At 36.6% G+C, this 15,176-nt stretch overlaps 1 protein-coding gene across 4 annotated transcripts in view; it reads left to right on the forward strand.

Annotated features, from left to right (window-relative positions):
- Positions 1-15,176, forward strand: part of GREB1L (GREB1 like retinoic acid receptor coactivator) — a 283,759-nt gene that overhangs the window by 91,210 nt on the left and 177,373 nt on the right. For all 4 annotated transcript variants that reach the window (XM_045458577.1, XM_045458582.1, XM_045458583.1 and 1 more), the window contains exon 2: positions 14,465-14,570. The gene's annotated coding sequence lies outside the window, so the exon portion shown is untranslated. The remainder of the gene's footprint in view (positions 1-14,464; positions 14,571-15,176) is intronic.

Here is a 15,176-nt window from a genome sequence, read left to right on the forward strand (position 1 = left end):
GAGCATGGAGCCTGCTTAAGTTTCTCATTCTCTCTCTCTCTCCTTCTACCCCTTTCCCCTGCTCGTGCTCTCTCTGTTTGTCTCTCTCTCTCTAAAAATAAAACTAAAAAAAAAAAAAAAAAAGTTCCCCTAAAAATATGTTTCCTTAAAAAAAAGGGGGGGGGGCACCTGGGTGGCTCAGTCAGTTGAGCATCCGACTTTGGCTTAGGTCATGATCTTGCAGTTTGTGGGTTTGAGTCCCATGTCGGGCTCTGTGCTGACAGCTCGGAGCCTGGAGCCTGCTTCAGATTCTGTGTCTCCTCTCTCTTTATCTCTCTCTCTCTGCCCCTCCCCCACTCATGCTCTCTCTCTCTCTCTCTCTCAAAAATAAATAAACATTAAAAAAAAATAAAAAAAAAAAGATAGTTGCCTGCTTGAGCTCCAACTACCTTGTCCACAATCCTGCCCCATTCTCAGTAGTAATTTTATTTTATTTTTTTATAAAAGTGAAGCAGATTCTTAACTGTAGAGAACAAACTGTTACCAGAGAGGAGGGGAGTAGGGGGATGAGTGAAATAGGTGAAGGGGATTAGGGAGTGCCCTTGTGATGAGCACAGGGTGATGTATGGAAGTGTTGAATCACTATAATATAACATTGTATGTTAACTATACTGGAATTAATATTTTAAAAATAATAAAATAAAATAACAATATAATATATTTTAAAGGTGAATGTGCTGGGTAATCATGTAGTTTAGTGAGTAAACCAAGTTGCTTTTCATTAAATGTCATATTAATTTTGTTTATATTTGTTAACACTGTAGTTAATCATTAATAAAAATCATCTTTTAATCTGATATAATAGATGCCCCAAAAACAGTAATAGAAGAATAAGACAGCTACTACCTTCTGAAAATGACTTGTGTTCTCTTTGATGTGGACCTCGGATATATGAAACTGATCACGAAACAAGTTCTTCCCCTTTAGAAACTTTCCCTAGCAGTAAAATAGGGGTATTTAACCCCCCTGTTGTTTCTTCTTCCTCTTTCTCTAAATGTGCTCTCATTTCCCATTTGGCACATGTAGCCTTTTGGCAGATGTCTGCTCTTCTTTTTTTCTTTTTTCACCTCTCTGTCTCATACTTAAAGACAGGTCTAGCCACAAAATCCATTGAGCCATTCGGTTTATGGAGTAAATAATGGAATTTTGCACAATTGTTAAAAATTAGAATTTATAGTAGGTGTCATAGGATTCCTTTGGTAAGGAAGTAGAAATAAAAGAATACCTTATTAAAAACCCACTGGAAAATATTATTTTTCTAAGGTTTCAATCTATTCTTAAATTCCCTTCTGGAGGGTCCAGGTGTTAGTGACATAGGGTAAACAAAAGGCCTTCAGACACATGATTCTACAAATTCACACACACAGAAACAGGGCAACACTTCCTTTACCACCCCTATCCTAATTAATGGCATGGCATTTACTCAAGTACTCCAACTAGAAACTTCCCTGTTATCGAAGGCTTTTCCTCCCCTCTCACATCCCACGTCCAGTGTGTCACTAAACCCTGCCAATTCAGGAACCTGCAAAAGTTGAATAAATGACATCGCAGCTCCACTGTCCTTTTAGTTCCTCATTGCCTCTTGCCAGACCATTTTAATCATCCCCTTCCAAGCGCTATGACATTTGACTCCTTTTCCTGTTCCTAGTCCCGTGTCTTCCATTTGGTTCCATGAATTGTCTTTTTGAAAAACAAATTCTATCATGTTACTCTTTTACCTAAAATCTTTAAAAACTCCTCTTTATATGGGGAAAAATTTTTAAAGCCTAATCGCCTTTCTTAATGTCACTTCACTCTGTAATCTAACTTCCTGCCATTCTGCCTTCATGCATTCTAGGCCTCAGACACACACACAAAGTGACACCTACTTCTTTGGCCCCACTGTTTTCTTTATGTGGAATGTCTTCAACACTACCTTTTCTCTGTCATGCAAACTCCCCCTCATGTTTTAAGTCCTAAGTGCCACTCCCACCTAGGCTTCTTGTATGTTCTCTGTTATACCATGTATGTTCTCTATTACACCATGTGTGTGCTCTGTTGCACTATGTGTGCTATTATAATATATACATTCTCTATTATACCATGTATATTCTCTATTGCACCATGTATGCTCTATATTATATCAGGTCTGTTCTCTATTGTACTATGTGTGTCCTTTGTTACACCATGTGTGTTCTGTATTACATCATGTATGTTCTCTGTTGCACCACGTGTTCTCTATTACACCGTGTATGTTTTATATTATACCACGTATACTCTCTATTATATCATGTCTGTTCTTTATTACATCATGTTTATTCTCTGTTGCACCATGTGTATTCTCTGTTGTACTATATGCTCCCTGTTCTCTGTTATACCATGTATGCTCTCTATTGCACTATGTGTGTTCTCTGTTACACCATGTATGTTCTCTATTACACTATGTACGTCCTCTGTTGTACTATGTGTGTTCTCTATTACACTATGTTCTCCATTGCACTGGAATGCTCTCTATTACATCATGTATATTCTCTGTTACACTATGTATATTCTCCGTTGCATTGTGTATGTTCTCTATTACACCGTTCATGTTCCCTATTACACTACATGTTCTCTATTATACTATACTCTATTGCACCATGTGTGCTCTGTATTACAGTGTATGTAGGTTGTCATATAAGGCCCTCTGAGGTATTAACCTCTTTTTTTTAAATATAATTTATTGTCAAGTTGGTTTCCATACAACACCCAATGCTCATCTCCACAAGTGCCCTCCTCAATGAACTGTGGATTTCTAAATTATAGTCTTATTCACAAATGTATCCTCAGCATTTAGCAATGCTTGGCAACTACAGGAACAAAATAGGTATTCATTGAACTGAATAGAAATAAAAATAAGTACAGAATGTGCTTTGTGTATCCCAGTAAGACCCCAACTTGAATACAGTGTAAAGGTAACCAGGAAGCCAGGTGGTGAAGCTGAGCTGGATGAGGCAGAATGAGGCACACGCAGGCCTGCAATAGTTCAAATAGAGTTCAGAGAAATTGTCTGTTTCCAGCCCCTGTGTCACCTTGGCCTGCTCTGTTCTTTGCTTGTTCTGCTTAATTTACTCATTCTTTTTTCTCAGTCATTCAGAAGTGACCATTTAGCTCAATTTACTGGGCCTACTCCTTTCTTAGCACCAAAATCTGGTAGTGTGTGTGTGTGTGTGTGTGTGTGGTGATAAACTCCCAGAAATAGAGCTGAATGTACCTACTAAGAGAGTTGCATGAATGAGGGGGAGAAGGGGGCAATAGGGAATGAATAATAATCTGTTGGTATGTACTGTTTGCCAAATGCCAGGATTTACATTTAATCCTTACAACACCTTGTAATATATAGGCACCTTTATTATCTCCACTTTACAGATGAAGTAACTGAAGCAAAGAGAGACTGAACCATATGCACCCATGGAAGCAGGGGAGCTAGAATCCAGTAAATGCCTGTCTTAATCCAGAGTCGGTTCTGTGAACACAATTAGTGTTAAGTATTTATGATGAACCATATTACAACTGATCCTTGTCTTACAAAGATATCTCTGAAGGGCAAAAGAATGAAATGTTTGGTTTCCCCTGTGTTTTTGTGAGTACTGGTAGGGTTTGTTTTATTTTGTTTTGGGATTTTTTTTAATGTAATTTTTTAGAGCAATTTTAGGTTCATAGCAAAATTAAGAGGAAGGTACGGAGATTTCCCATATACATTGGTAGGTTTTTCTAATCAAGGATTTAACTCTGGGAATCATTATAGGCAAGAGAGAATTCCTCATGAACTTGGACTTAGTCTCAAGGTCCCCTTCTCAGGTATTATACACCTGGCCTTGGGCAGAACTAATAGCCTGTTAATCAATTTCCATTCTAACTAACTAGTAAGTGTTTATTTATCTTGACAAGATGCTATATGATGTATGATAGACAAACAAAAATGATAAGGACTGGTTCTTGCCACCCACCCTGCTCTGTCCCAGTACACACACAATCCTGTTGGGAAGACAAGCCATTCACAAAAGAACTGTCAGCCAACGATGTGGAGCTCTTGGTGATGTGAGCCCCGGTCAGATTTCTGGGTCCTTAGCTGGTGAGGGAACGCTTCAAAGTCCCTTCTGAACTGTATGTCTGAGTTCCCCATCTGGCCCTCCTCCTGTGTTACTTTTACTACCAGTTCATTCTCAATTGATTTCCAGCTTCTCTAAATTCAAACTCTATGATATTCTGCATTCAAACTGGTTAGTGTCCCTCATTATCCACAAAGATTTTCCTCGGTCTTTATCCTGGATCTAATTCTTTTCCCCTAAATCTTCAAAGGGGTAATCAATCCTGAATATAACTCTGCAATTTAAAAAAAACCATTTTAAGCTGCTCATTGCAAAACACGTGGGTCCTGGCTGTGGACCAGCCATCAGTCGTTCTCCTTGGCCGGAGAAGGCAGGTCAGCTGGAGAAGACGCCCCATGATAGGTCAGGCAGCAACAGTCTGTCCTTCTAAAGATACAAAGGGAAGCACCAGTGAGCTGGGGCTGGCCTCAGTGTTTGGGGATTGGAAGCATAAACAAATATTTTCACAGGGTGCGTCCAGAACTGAGTAGTCAAGGTCATTGTGGTGCAAACAGAACACATGGTGTCAGTGTGTCCTAGTGTCTGGGCTCAAGTGGCCTTTCTTGGCAGCATCTATAAAGAACACAGAGCATACTGTAACCTCTACTGTTGATATTGGGTGTGCTTTTACCAGAGCTTAGTGAGATTTCTAGATTTGTTTCCATTTCATATAGATTACTTTGCAAGTGGAGCCAGGCTTGCATTTTTTGTGGATTGGGCCTTTGCTCAGTGTGCTTTGCTCCTCCACTTGAAACTGACCTACAGTGCTCTTCTTGTTCATTAGTTCCACCCAAGGAAGTAGCAGGTCCTCACAAGGAGTCTCAAATGGCCTTCCATTTTCTTTCACAGATGGGGGTGAGAGCACCTGAATATACCAGAATCTCTCTTTGAAAAAAAAACTTTACTATGATGAATCTGAAAAAATAATTTTAAGGGAGTATTGGTACCACTTTCTTCTTTGACACATCTCATTTTTCTTGATGGTAACATAATGCAATTTTGTTTGTTTGTTTGTTTTCCTAAATAGCCATGATGTAGGTGAGAAGTACTGAGTGACTGTTAAGATAAAGTTTCAGATGTTTCTTGTTTTTTAATGGGAATGTCCATCTACATACAGTATAGTGTATAGCACTTTCTAATATACCATATATACTGTTTCATGACTTTGAGAATATTCTTTTTTTCTGAATAGGCACCAGGACAACTTATCTGCAAAGTTTAAATCAGTGCCTTGTCATTAGCAAACTTCACTTACTAGTTTTAGTCAAGTCTAAGCTGCACAATGGTTGAATTGGTGACTATTATATTTGTTTAACTGCTGTAAAGTAAGTTTGCAACAATAGATGCTTGCACTTAAATAGCCTGCAGAGCATCAGGGCCCTATCAATCATGCAGAGATTTCCCTCCTGCTGTCTCTTCTGATGGACAATTCTGCTGATGTGGATATTCAAAAAGAAGGGATCAGGAAGAACAGATGATGGATAAAGACAATCTTCTGTCTTGAGAGGAAATCGGAGAAATCCTTTTAAGGAATTTCTTTGTCATGGTGTCAGAAGATTAATTATGCTCGTGTGAGAACAGCTTTCTCATTGGGTGAAAAGAGACATTATCCTTCTGACTTGTGACAGAAGATTTTTTTCAAAGGAAGAGAGTCAAAGATTTCAGAGTATCTGAAATCTTCTTATTCTGTTGTTTTCTAAGCATCCTCCAGGACCATTGGATTACATCCATGACATTGCGGTGTTCAACAAGTAATTAATGAATCAAGAATTTTTGTTTCAAGTTTTAAGTAATTCCTCCTGCTGTTCCTCATGCAAATCTCTTCAGAGGTCTTAATAACCAAGACTGTACATCAGATTTTAAAATCACATCATAATAGTATAGGTGATAACTTATTACTAGCCAGGAGTGGTAGCTTATTACAGTCATATGGAAGAAGAGACACTGCAGTGCAACCCAAAACTTGTAGACACAATTGATTAACACAATTTTTAACAAGGCAAATATAATTGGAAAAGGCATCCTTTAAAAAATTCAACTCTTAATTGTATAATTTAATCTAGTTGTAAATAGTGATAATATTTAAAATATTTACATTCCTTGGAACTTCTTTGAGCATAACAAATGAGTATTCAGAAAAACCTTCGAAAGAGGCAAAATACATTGCCTAAAGCATAACAATAGTAAAGTTTTTCCACATGACTTTATTTTCCATGTAACTGAAGGCTCAAAAAAAATCAGTTATTTCATTGAAAGATTTTCCTAAAATACATTACTTAGTATTCTGCCTTTTTAAAAAAATTTTTTTTCAATATATGAAATTTATTGTCAAATTGGTTTCCATGTATTCTGCCTTTTAAATAGCACATATTTGCTGACTCAGGGTCCTAATTATAAAGATCTGCTTTTGGGGTTCACTGAATTACAGCGTTGCCTGCAGTGACTATTGAAGTATTTAGTATAGGGTCATTTGCCTCTATAATATCCTGAGTATTTAGTACATATGTGTGTGTGTGTGTGTGTGTGTGTGTGTGTGTGTGTGTGTGTGTGTGTTTGTCTACTTTTGTAGATATGGAGTCTCTTCTCTTTAGGTGAGTTATCACTTCTCCCTGGAACCAGTGTGTCATGTTGCTGGTAAACTGCTGTTTTATGTTATACTTGAGGGTGAGTCTGCACCTACAATACAAATTAGTCACATTTCTTTCTTTATTTCACTGTGAAGGTTTATTTTCCTCTTATTTCTAGGTGCCTGACTGATTCAAGGATAGGTAGTTGAGGTTTTCCACAAATCTGATGTCTGGAAGGTGGCTTTACTGTGTACACACACACACACACACACACATGCACACAAATGCACGTATAAATGTGTTCATTTACTAATCGTATCAAATGTGAATACTCTGTTCAATGTATTATTTTAGTGATTCTGTGAATACTGAATCTTTTACATCCCAGCATGCTTTTACATCTAAGCCTTGAGAATAGACTTGTAGTAACCACTCCACTCTAGACACCTCTTCCCTGCCTTTCCTGGTCTCTAACACTACTGCTATGAAATGGTAGCTACATCCTTGTTTTAAATAAAAATAAACTATTAGATTGCATGAAAAAATCTTCAAACTGAGCATTAAATATTAGCTGATGTTAGCAATTGTAATTTTTGCAGTAACTATAGTAGTTGAAGGGCCAGATTCAGATCTTTGTGGAGAGTTCATAGCAAAGACCAAATGAGTGAGTCTTACTTTAACTCACACTTGATAGTGATACTTAGAAGAACAGATTTAAGTTCAAAATTTAGGATTCTTGAGTTTCACACAGTATCTAGAATTTGATATATTACCAATTCTATTTTTGGTTGTTTTTAAAGATGATAAACTAAAGTGATAAACAGAAAGTATTTAAGAAACAATCCCAGGAAATAGAAGTCCAGAAGTAGATCAATCCCTTTTCTCCTTCATTTAGAAAGAGGGACCATTTGCATTTTGTCTTACTCAAAGAAAAATCATCCCATTATGCCACTCTTGCATTTTAGCAGGATGAGTTTATCTTTGAGAGGGCTTTAATTAAAACTGGAGGTAATTCTTCTTGATGACATAGGGCACTTAAAGAAAAAAAGTTTACTAATTAATAAAAAATATAGCCAGTTATAGAAAATGTTTCTCTCTTTGTCTTTCTGACCGGGCTGTTAAAGGAGAACAATCAATTTATCACCACCAGCTGCATGGATTCAATGGAAAGGAACTTGAGGTTTTCTTCTTCCTAAACCCTTGCTGAATTGTTCTGGGAGTACATAAAAGTGGGTCATTTGTACCTAAAGTACTTTACCAATGCTCCATTAATCTCAGTGATGGTGTTCTCTTTTTTCCTGCAAGAAGCAGGATGAGAGGATATTATGGGGGAGGAAGAGGAGTTAAGCATTTTTTTTTAATGGATGTGTAAATAAAGAGGGAAAAGCCATTTAATATTTTGTGGCCTGTTTTTTTTCTTTTTGCTAATGAATACATGATCAAAATATCAATGATTGTTTTGTGGTATATTTTATATTATTTTTATAGCATTTAATACCTTCAGGATTAAGAGGAATGTTTAACAATTTGTGAAAAAGATAGTGTTTGTCTTTGGATATATACCAAGAAGATCTTCAGCTGAGAAACAAATGATGTGTCAGACCAAAATAATGTGAAAAGATAGATGAATCAAGGACAAAAGATGTTTTCCTTCAGTTATTTTGTTTTAAATGTAAAAGTTCTATCATTGTGCTGCCTAATCACAATGATTAAAATGGAAAGTAAACTAACCTAAGACTTGAGGGTTTCTCAGCTGCTAAATGAATTTTATAAGGGCCTTGATTACAGTCTATACTGTGCTTTGTATTTCTTAAAATAATTTCTGTAATAAATTGTTTTCTATCTAAACATTAAGAGAATGCTAGATGGGCAAGGCTGCATTGACCTTCCCTGTTGGTCTTGTCTGCTGATTGGCAGGTTTCAAAGGTTAAACTAGCTACAGATGAAATGTAATCATTACTGACTTGGTTCCTTTCCAGATCTCTCTGGAAACTGCAGTAAGCCAATTTTGTTCATTTATAAAGAAGAAAGAAAAGTAATTCCCTGAGTAGTTTGGAATGGGAAGCAGCCGCTGTCTCCTTCCTTCTTACTTAAATAAACAAGCTAAATGGAAAAAAAAACTTTACTTTTTCACATCTGGTATAAAGCTTCCTCTTTTGTTGAAAGTTCACATGCTCCCTTTGCTATGCTTGGTCATGTGCATCAGGTGTCTTCCTTCCTTCTATAAAGTGACTTGTCTAACTATAATAAGGAAAGACCCTGACCAATTTTAACAGCCCAAAAACATCATTATATGGAAACAAACAAAGCCCTCATATTGAGAATGATATCAGATGATGTTTGACCCAGCCTCCCATATATCTGTTAGTAGTAAAGAAACAATAGGACCTTATGCCAGTAATACAGCAGAAAACTTGAATAAGCAAACAAAGTCTGCTGGGTCTTCCTTACATCAAGTCAGATTATACTTATTTGTGTGTGAGCTCTTCTTAATGTGACTAATTTTTCACTTTTCCTTTATGGCATACACTGACTTTGAAAACGCAGAGAAGGATGTCACAGACAGCCATACCATGATTCTGAGGCACACTGGCATTTACTAACCACCAGCATACCACTAATCGTCAAAATTTACCTTTGCAGACTCCCCATATGTCTTTCTATCCTTACCTCCACCCTTCTATGCTCCTGTGTCATTTTCTCAGAACTCCCCTCCATTCTGACAGCTCTTCCCTAGTGAACTACTTTAATAATTGTACGTAATAATATTGCAATTTTTCTGTTTAACTTTTCTGTGAAATGGGAGCATGATTTGCAGTCTTCTTTACCCCAGGATTCACAGGCTTGCTGCCTCTTATTACAGAGTTGAACATTCTAAATGTTCTTCTAATACACATTTGTCATGTAACACAGAATCCAATTACCATTAAAGCTTGGTTAGAAGCTTTTTGGGAAGGGGGGAGTGGAATGTAAAACCTAGAGAAGTTAGGTTTAACAGTTAAAAACCTAGTTGATAAGTAATGTTCCATTTTTTTAGATGCTTTCGTTCCCTGCTAGGGCCGGCCTCAGAGGAAGAGGTAAAGGTCAAATGCCACAGGCATCTAAACAGTGGTGGAGGTGTACACAGTACTCATCCCAGTGACAAGTTGCTGTTGTCGTGGCAAAATGGCCTTTCTAACTCTCTTGTGCTTTTAGGTACCTTCTTTGAGCATAACCAGAGTGGCAGGGGGCTTAGTAGGAATCATCATTGGTTTGTTTCCACTTTCCAAAGGAAGAGATTGAAGCAGAGAGTAGTCAAGGAGCCAGTCCTAGGATCAGACAGTGAGGTTTCTTTCTTTTCTTTTTAATATGTATGGCTAATTGTTATAAATAAGCATCCCATTTAACAATCATACACAGTTTTGATCCCCTCCCCCTCTTTTTTCCAAATAAGTGATTTTCAAACTGTAATGTCATAGAATCATCTAGGGCTCGCGTTGTCTATTTGCTAAATCTAGCAACACTTTCTGGGGTATTCAAAATGCAGATTCCTGAGTCCTTATCTAGAATTAGTGACTCGTAAATCTCTGAGAGAGAGGATAAGGAATCTCCATGGTGAGTACCATTCGTCAAGTGATTCAGATGCAGTCCTTGAACTAGACTTTGTGAGAAACACTGATGTAAATGATGCGAAACTTTAACAGTGTCTCAATGGGCACCTTGGTTTCATCAAGAAAAATCAGTAGTAATTCCAGCCAGATTTTCTGTTTAGTTACATTCAGGTCAAATATAACCCATGCTATAGCAGTTGCTGAAACAAATAGGAACTTCCATTCCATTCTTCCTCACGATGTCCTGATTTATCATTCAGCACTTTCTACCACCACCACCATTACTATTCAACTAGCAGTGACTTTAAAAAGAGCCTCTCTGAGCACCCAAATTGGCAGGACTGACCCACTCCATCTCTCCTGAATGTTGACTATCTGCATCCATAGCTCTGGTGACTTGTTTCTTCATGCAGATTTTTTTAGGGTTCTTCTTAGTTTATTCACTTTTTATCCCCAAATAAAGAGCACTTTGTCTTTCAATTTACATGCCATCGGTTCATATATCTCAACTCCATTAATTAGGAATTTCCTTATATTTTGATTCTCAACAAAGATTTTTCTAGGTAGGTAATAGAATGAAAAGTAATAAGAGAGAGTGAAGATCATATCCTTGGGTGAAAAGTTGTCATTCTGGTTTAAGCTGTAAATTTCGCTTAGAAAATTTTAAGTTAAAAAAATGCAAATAGTAAAGTCAGAATATGATTGTATATAATCAGACTGGAATGAGTTAGGAATCCCATTTTCTTTCAGTCTGGCTTCCGTAGTAGGCCAGGAATGACTTTAAAAATTTATTTTCAAACCTAAACAATGGATATCATTCTGACCTCAGAAGTCTCTAAGTAGGATATTTACAGTCTGTGTATGTAAACTCATGTTTAACCAACCTGACATTTGTTACTCCTCTCATGAGTTTTAATTAACAATCTTGATTACAGTTTAGACCATTTCACATATTCTTTTCTGTTACTGCAGAGAACATAATGTGACTTAGCTTGAAAATACACATGTAGGGTTTAAAGGATGTAGGTCTGGGTAACAGCAGTGCTAACTTTCTCAAATAAGTCACTCAATCTTTTGTTGTCTGTATTCTCATAATGAATACAATGTATATCTCAAGATGTTATTGTGAGGATTAAAGGAAGTAAAAGTGTATAAAAGTAAAACTCATAGTTCCGAGGTACTTTAGGAAATTTTGGCTAATTTAGATATTGGTTGCATCTAATGACAATTAGGAAAGCTTTCTCAACCTTAGACTAAAATAATATTCTTAGGTCTGTTATTTTCATAAGTTTTTTTTTTTTGACCAACTTAATATAATCACATTCTTATAAAGATCTAGCACCCAGGACATTATAATTATTTTTCACTTTCATTCTTTCTTTTTTTTACCATAAAGGATACTTTGTTGATAAACACTAAGGGAGTTTCTCTCTCTGGCAGTTACCCTACCAAGTGGTATGGTTTTGTTTGATTGTATTTTTTTTGCTTCATTTACTTACTTCTAAGATCCCTCCCAGTTCAGCCCATGCTCCACATCCCTATCCACAGGCATTGATGATATAGGAATATGATGTGATCTCCACCACCACAGCCCCTCACATAGTAGCCCAATAGAAAAAAAGTTGGTTCTGGCGTCAGAGGACATGCATTTGAGTACTTTGCTACTTCTGAGTGTGGTAATCTTACAAAGATTAACTGAGATAATATACATGAAAGAACACTCTGTAAAAGCATAATTCTTCCTGTGGTTAGGGATTTCTATAAGGAAGAGTATTAACATTTATTGTATGTCTAATACATGCCAGGTGCTCTGCATACACCATGTACTATAACCTGATGAGGTAGGAAATCTTATTCTCATTTTATAGATAATAACTAGCCTCAAGCCACGTGATTGCAAAGTATTAGAGCATGATCTGACTCAGATTTATCACCCCCACACCACTTGTCTTCACTGCTTTAGGGGCTCGCAAGTCAGGCAGTTCTTGGTCCTGTCTCTGAGCTGCCAAGGAGAGAGGGAAGGGATAGATGAGACAATGAAAGGAGACACTCCATGAATGCAGTCAGCAAATAAGGAGCTGTCTGAGAAAATACTGTTACTGACTTGATAGGGCATATGTCTGCCACCGTCGATGTGACAAAACTGAAAAGGCTGGAGAAGCCACAGCATTATGAGGGCTTGAGGGAGTGGGCAATGAAAGTTGTGCCCCTCATCTGCTATTGCAAACTTGAAATGTGGCTCAGCCACCAGTGTCTTTATTTTTCTACTTCATTTTGCCTCTGTCAAACAAGGGTGATTGATTATATTTTTAAATAAATAGTATAACAAACTTTAATCTTATTATAATGTTATTATCATTATATAATTTTTAAGCCTAGGGGAGAGGTGAAGCCAGAAAACTGTTAGCTCATACTCACTGTACTTTTCCAATGTTTTTCCACTTGAACATCAATGAAGTCAAAGTTTTCACCTGGCCTTAAAAGCTGCAGGTGACCTCAGCTCATTAGTTGTGAACTGTTTCCTTCTATGTCAGTGAAGCCTTGCTTATGACCCTATCAGGGTTTGACAAAACAATGGGAGTACCTCTAAAGGGAAAGTGGGAGCTGAACTACTTTTGTTCTTGGTGAGGGATGATTATCAAATTGAGGTATGATGAGAAATTAATTTTCAAATACAAATTACAGGAAAAGGTTCTCATTATTATACCTCAAGTTTGGCTTATAGAATTTTAGGACTGTTTAAATGATCAGAACCACTTTTGCCTGTCTGCTTATCTGCTATTGATAGAGGGTCTTTAAATACATTTGTAAAATTTCAGACTGATTGATGGTCTAACGTTGAATAGAAGGCCATTTGATCTAATATTACACATATTGTCAGTGACCATGTCTTCTTACAGGACTTTCAATAAGTAATTCTACCTCACATCAGCATTATTAAGCCTAGCACTATGGATATCTAGTGAATAAAACTGGCAAACAATATTGGCAGTTATTAAATTTATTGAACATAATTCCCTAATTCCACCCTCAAAACAAAAGAAAACAAACAGCAGCAAATATCAGCCTTCTTCACATGGAAGTAAATAAGGTTTTACTTCCACATTTTCAAATTTAAACATCTAGACTGTATTTGAGTCTAAACTTTGTGACAACAGCCAAATAAGCATAGGAAGTGATAGAAAATGTCCAGGAAATTATACCATGGCCTGATGTTTTGTTGCTTTTCATTTTGGCAATTCATACTTAAAAGTATTACAACAATGTGGAAGATTGGAAAGATTCAAGTTTTTCTAGTTGGTGCTTAAAGTAGCAGTACTCATAGCAGTGTGGTCCATTGAAATGGTGTGTATAACAAATTTTAAAGTCATTACAGGGCTTTAAAATGTCAGGAAGATTAAAAGGGAAAAAGGCTAGCATATGTAGTTCATTAATTTTGGTCATGAACATGTTATATTCAAGAACCATATTTAAGTCCCCGTTCTTCCAGGACGACTTCTTGAAACACAACTTAAATGGAATTATTATTATTTTTTTTAATGATTACACTTAAGCACCTGATGATCTAATGAAGACAATTTCTTAATGTGTCAAAATGGGTTCTTTGTATCTTGTTTGAATCTTTTGTTGCCTTAAACTAATCTGCTTTAGGGTTCTCAAATCCAGGCATTTTACAATGCAGTCTCTAGCAATGGCATTCATTTGGAATGCTGCCTTTTGTTTACTAGCTTTCCCAGACCCTCACTGCTTCCTTTGGTCATCTGGTGTCTTCACTAATGTGATTGGTACTCCTAGGCTCTGCAGGTAGCCATGAGCCTTTATAAGTGGGATTTACAATGGGACTCACCACCCTGCCTGCTAATGAAGGGAACCGCAGGGATTTTTTTTTTTTTTTTCTGTCTTCCAAAAGAGTGAAGGAAAATTGAATTCTGGGTTTGTTAATTCTCTTTATTTTCCATTTACTTTAATTTTTACAATTGATTTACTAACTTCAGTGCAAAAATACAAATATTTTTGTTTAGGAGTTAAATGTTTCATCTGCCAGCCCTTCATGCTAATCACTGGAATTGTTTATTATTGAACCTGGAAAGAACAAAGTGGGGTCTCTGTTTAAACTCAATCAACTGGCATTTCACTTTCATCTGTTTTTGTCTTTCAGGAGATTTTTGACCAATTTGGTTGTTTAAAAAAAAAAAAAAAAGCATATGACTGGAAGCCTTGGATTCTACTACCAGCCTTGCCATTTAGTACATCTATAACCTTGAGTAAGTCACTTACACTCTTTGATTTCTAATCTGAAAAAAAGGAAAGTGTTATCCAAGGTACACATGAGATTTGAGATGGTGTTTCACATTCTAGCCTTCTTGTCTTTTTACTAGCAAAGTGAATAACAGTGCCCTTTTGTTTGATTTTTGGATAAATCTACCACTGAAAAACATCTTGCATCTATTAAATGTTTTAACCAGTGGTCAAAGCAATAATTAAATATAAAATGCCAGTGTCTTCATTTTAGAGGCAATGTGCTCTGTGAGGATTAAAGGAAGTTCATTGTAGCCCAACTTTATAGAGATGGGGATTTGTTTGACATTTTCTAATTGTGAATCATGGCACCCATGTTTTTTTTAATTTAAGTATAGTTGACATATAGTATTATATTAGTTTCAGGTGTACAACATAGTGATTTGACCATTACATACGTTATGAAATGCTCACCATGCAAAGTGTAGTTACCATGTGTCATCATACAAAGTTCTTACAATATTATTGACTATATTCCCTATGCTGTACTATTCATCCCTTTAACTTATCTATTTTATAGCTGGAAGTTTGTATCTCTTAATCCCCTTCACCTATTTTGCCCATCACACGAA

The sequence above is a fragment of the Leopardus geoffroyi genome, chromosome D3 (assembly GCF_018350155.1).
Source record: "Leopardus geoffroyi isolate Oge1 chromosome D3, O.geoffroyi_Oge1_pat1.0, whole genome shotgun sequence".
In the NCBI taxonomy this organism is placed as follows: domain Eukaryota; kingdom Metazoa; phylum Chordata; class Mammalia; order Carnivora; family Felidae; genus Leopardus; species Leopardus geoffroyi.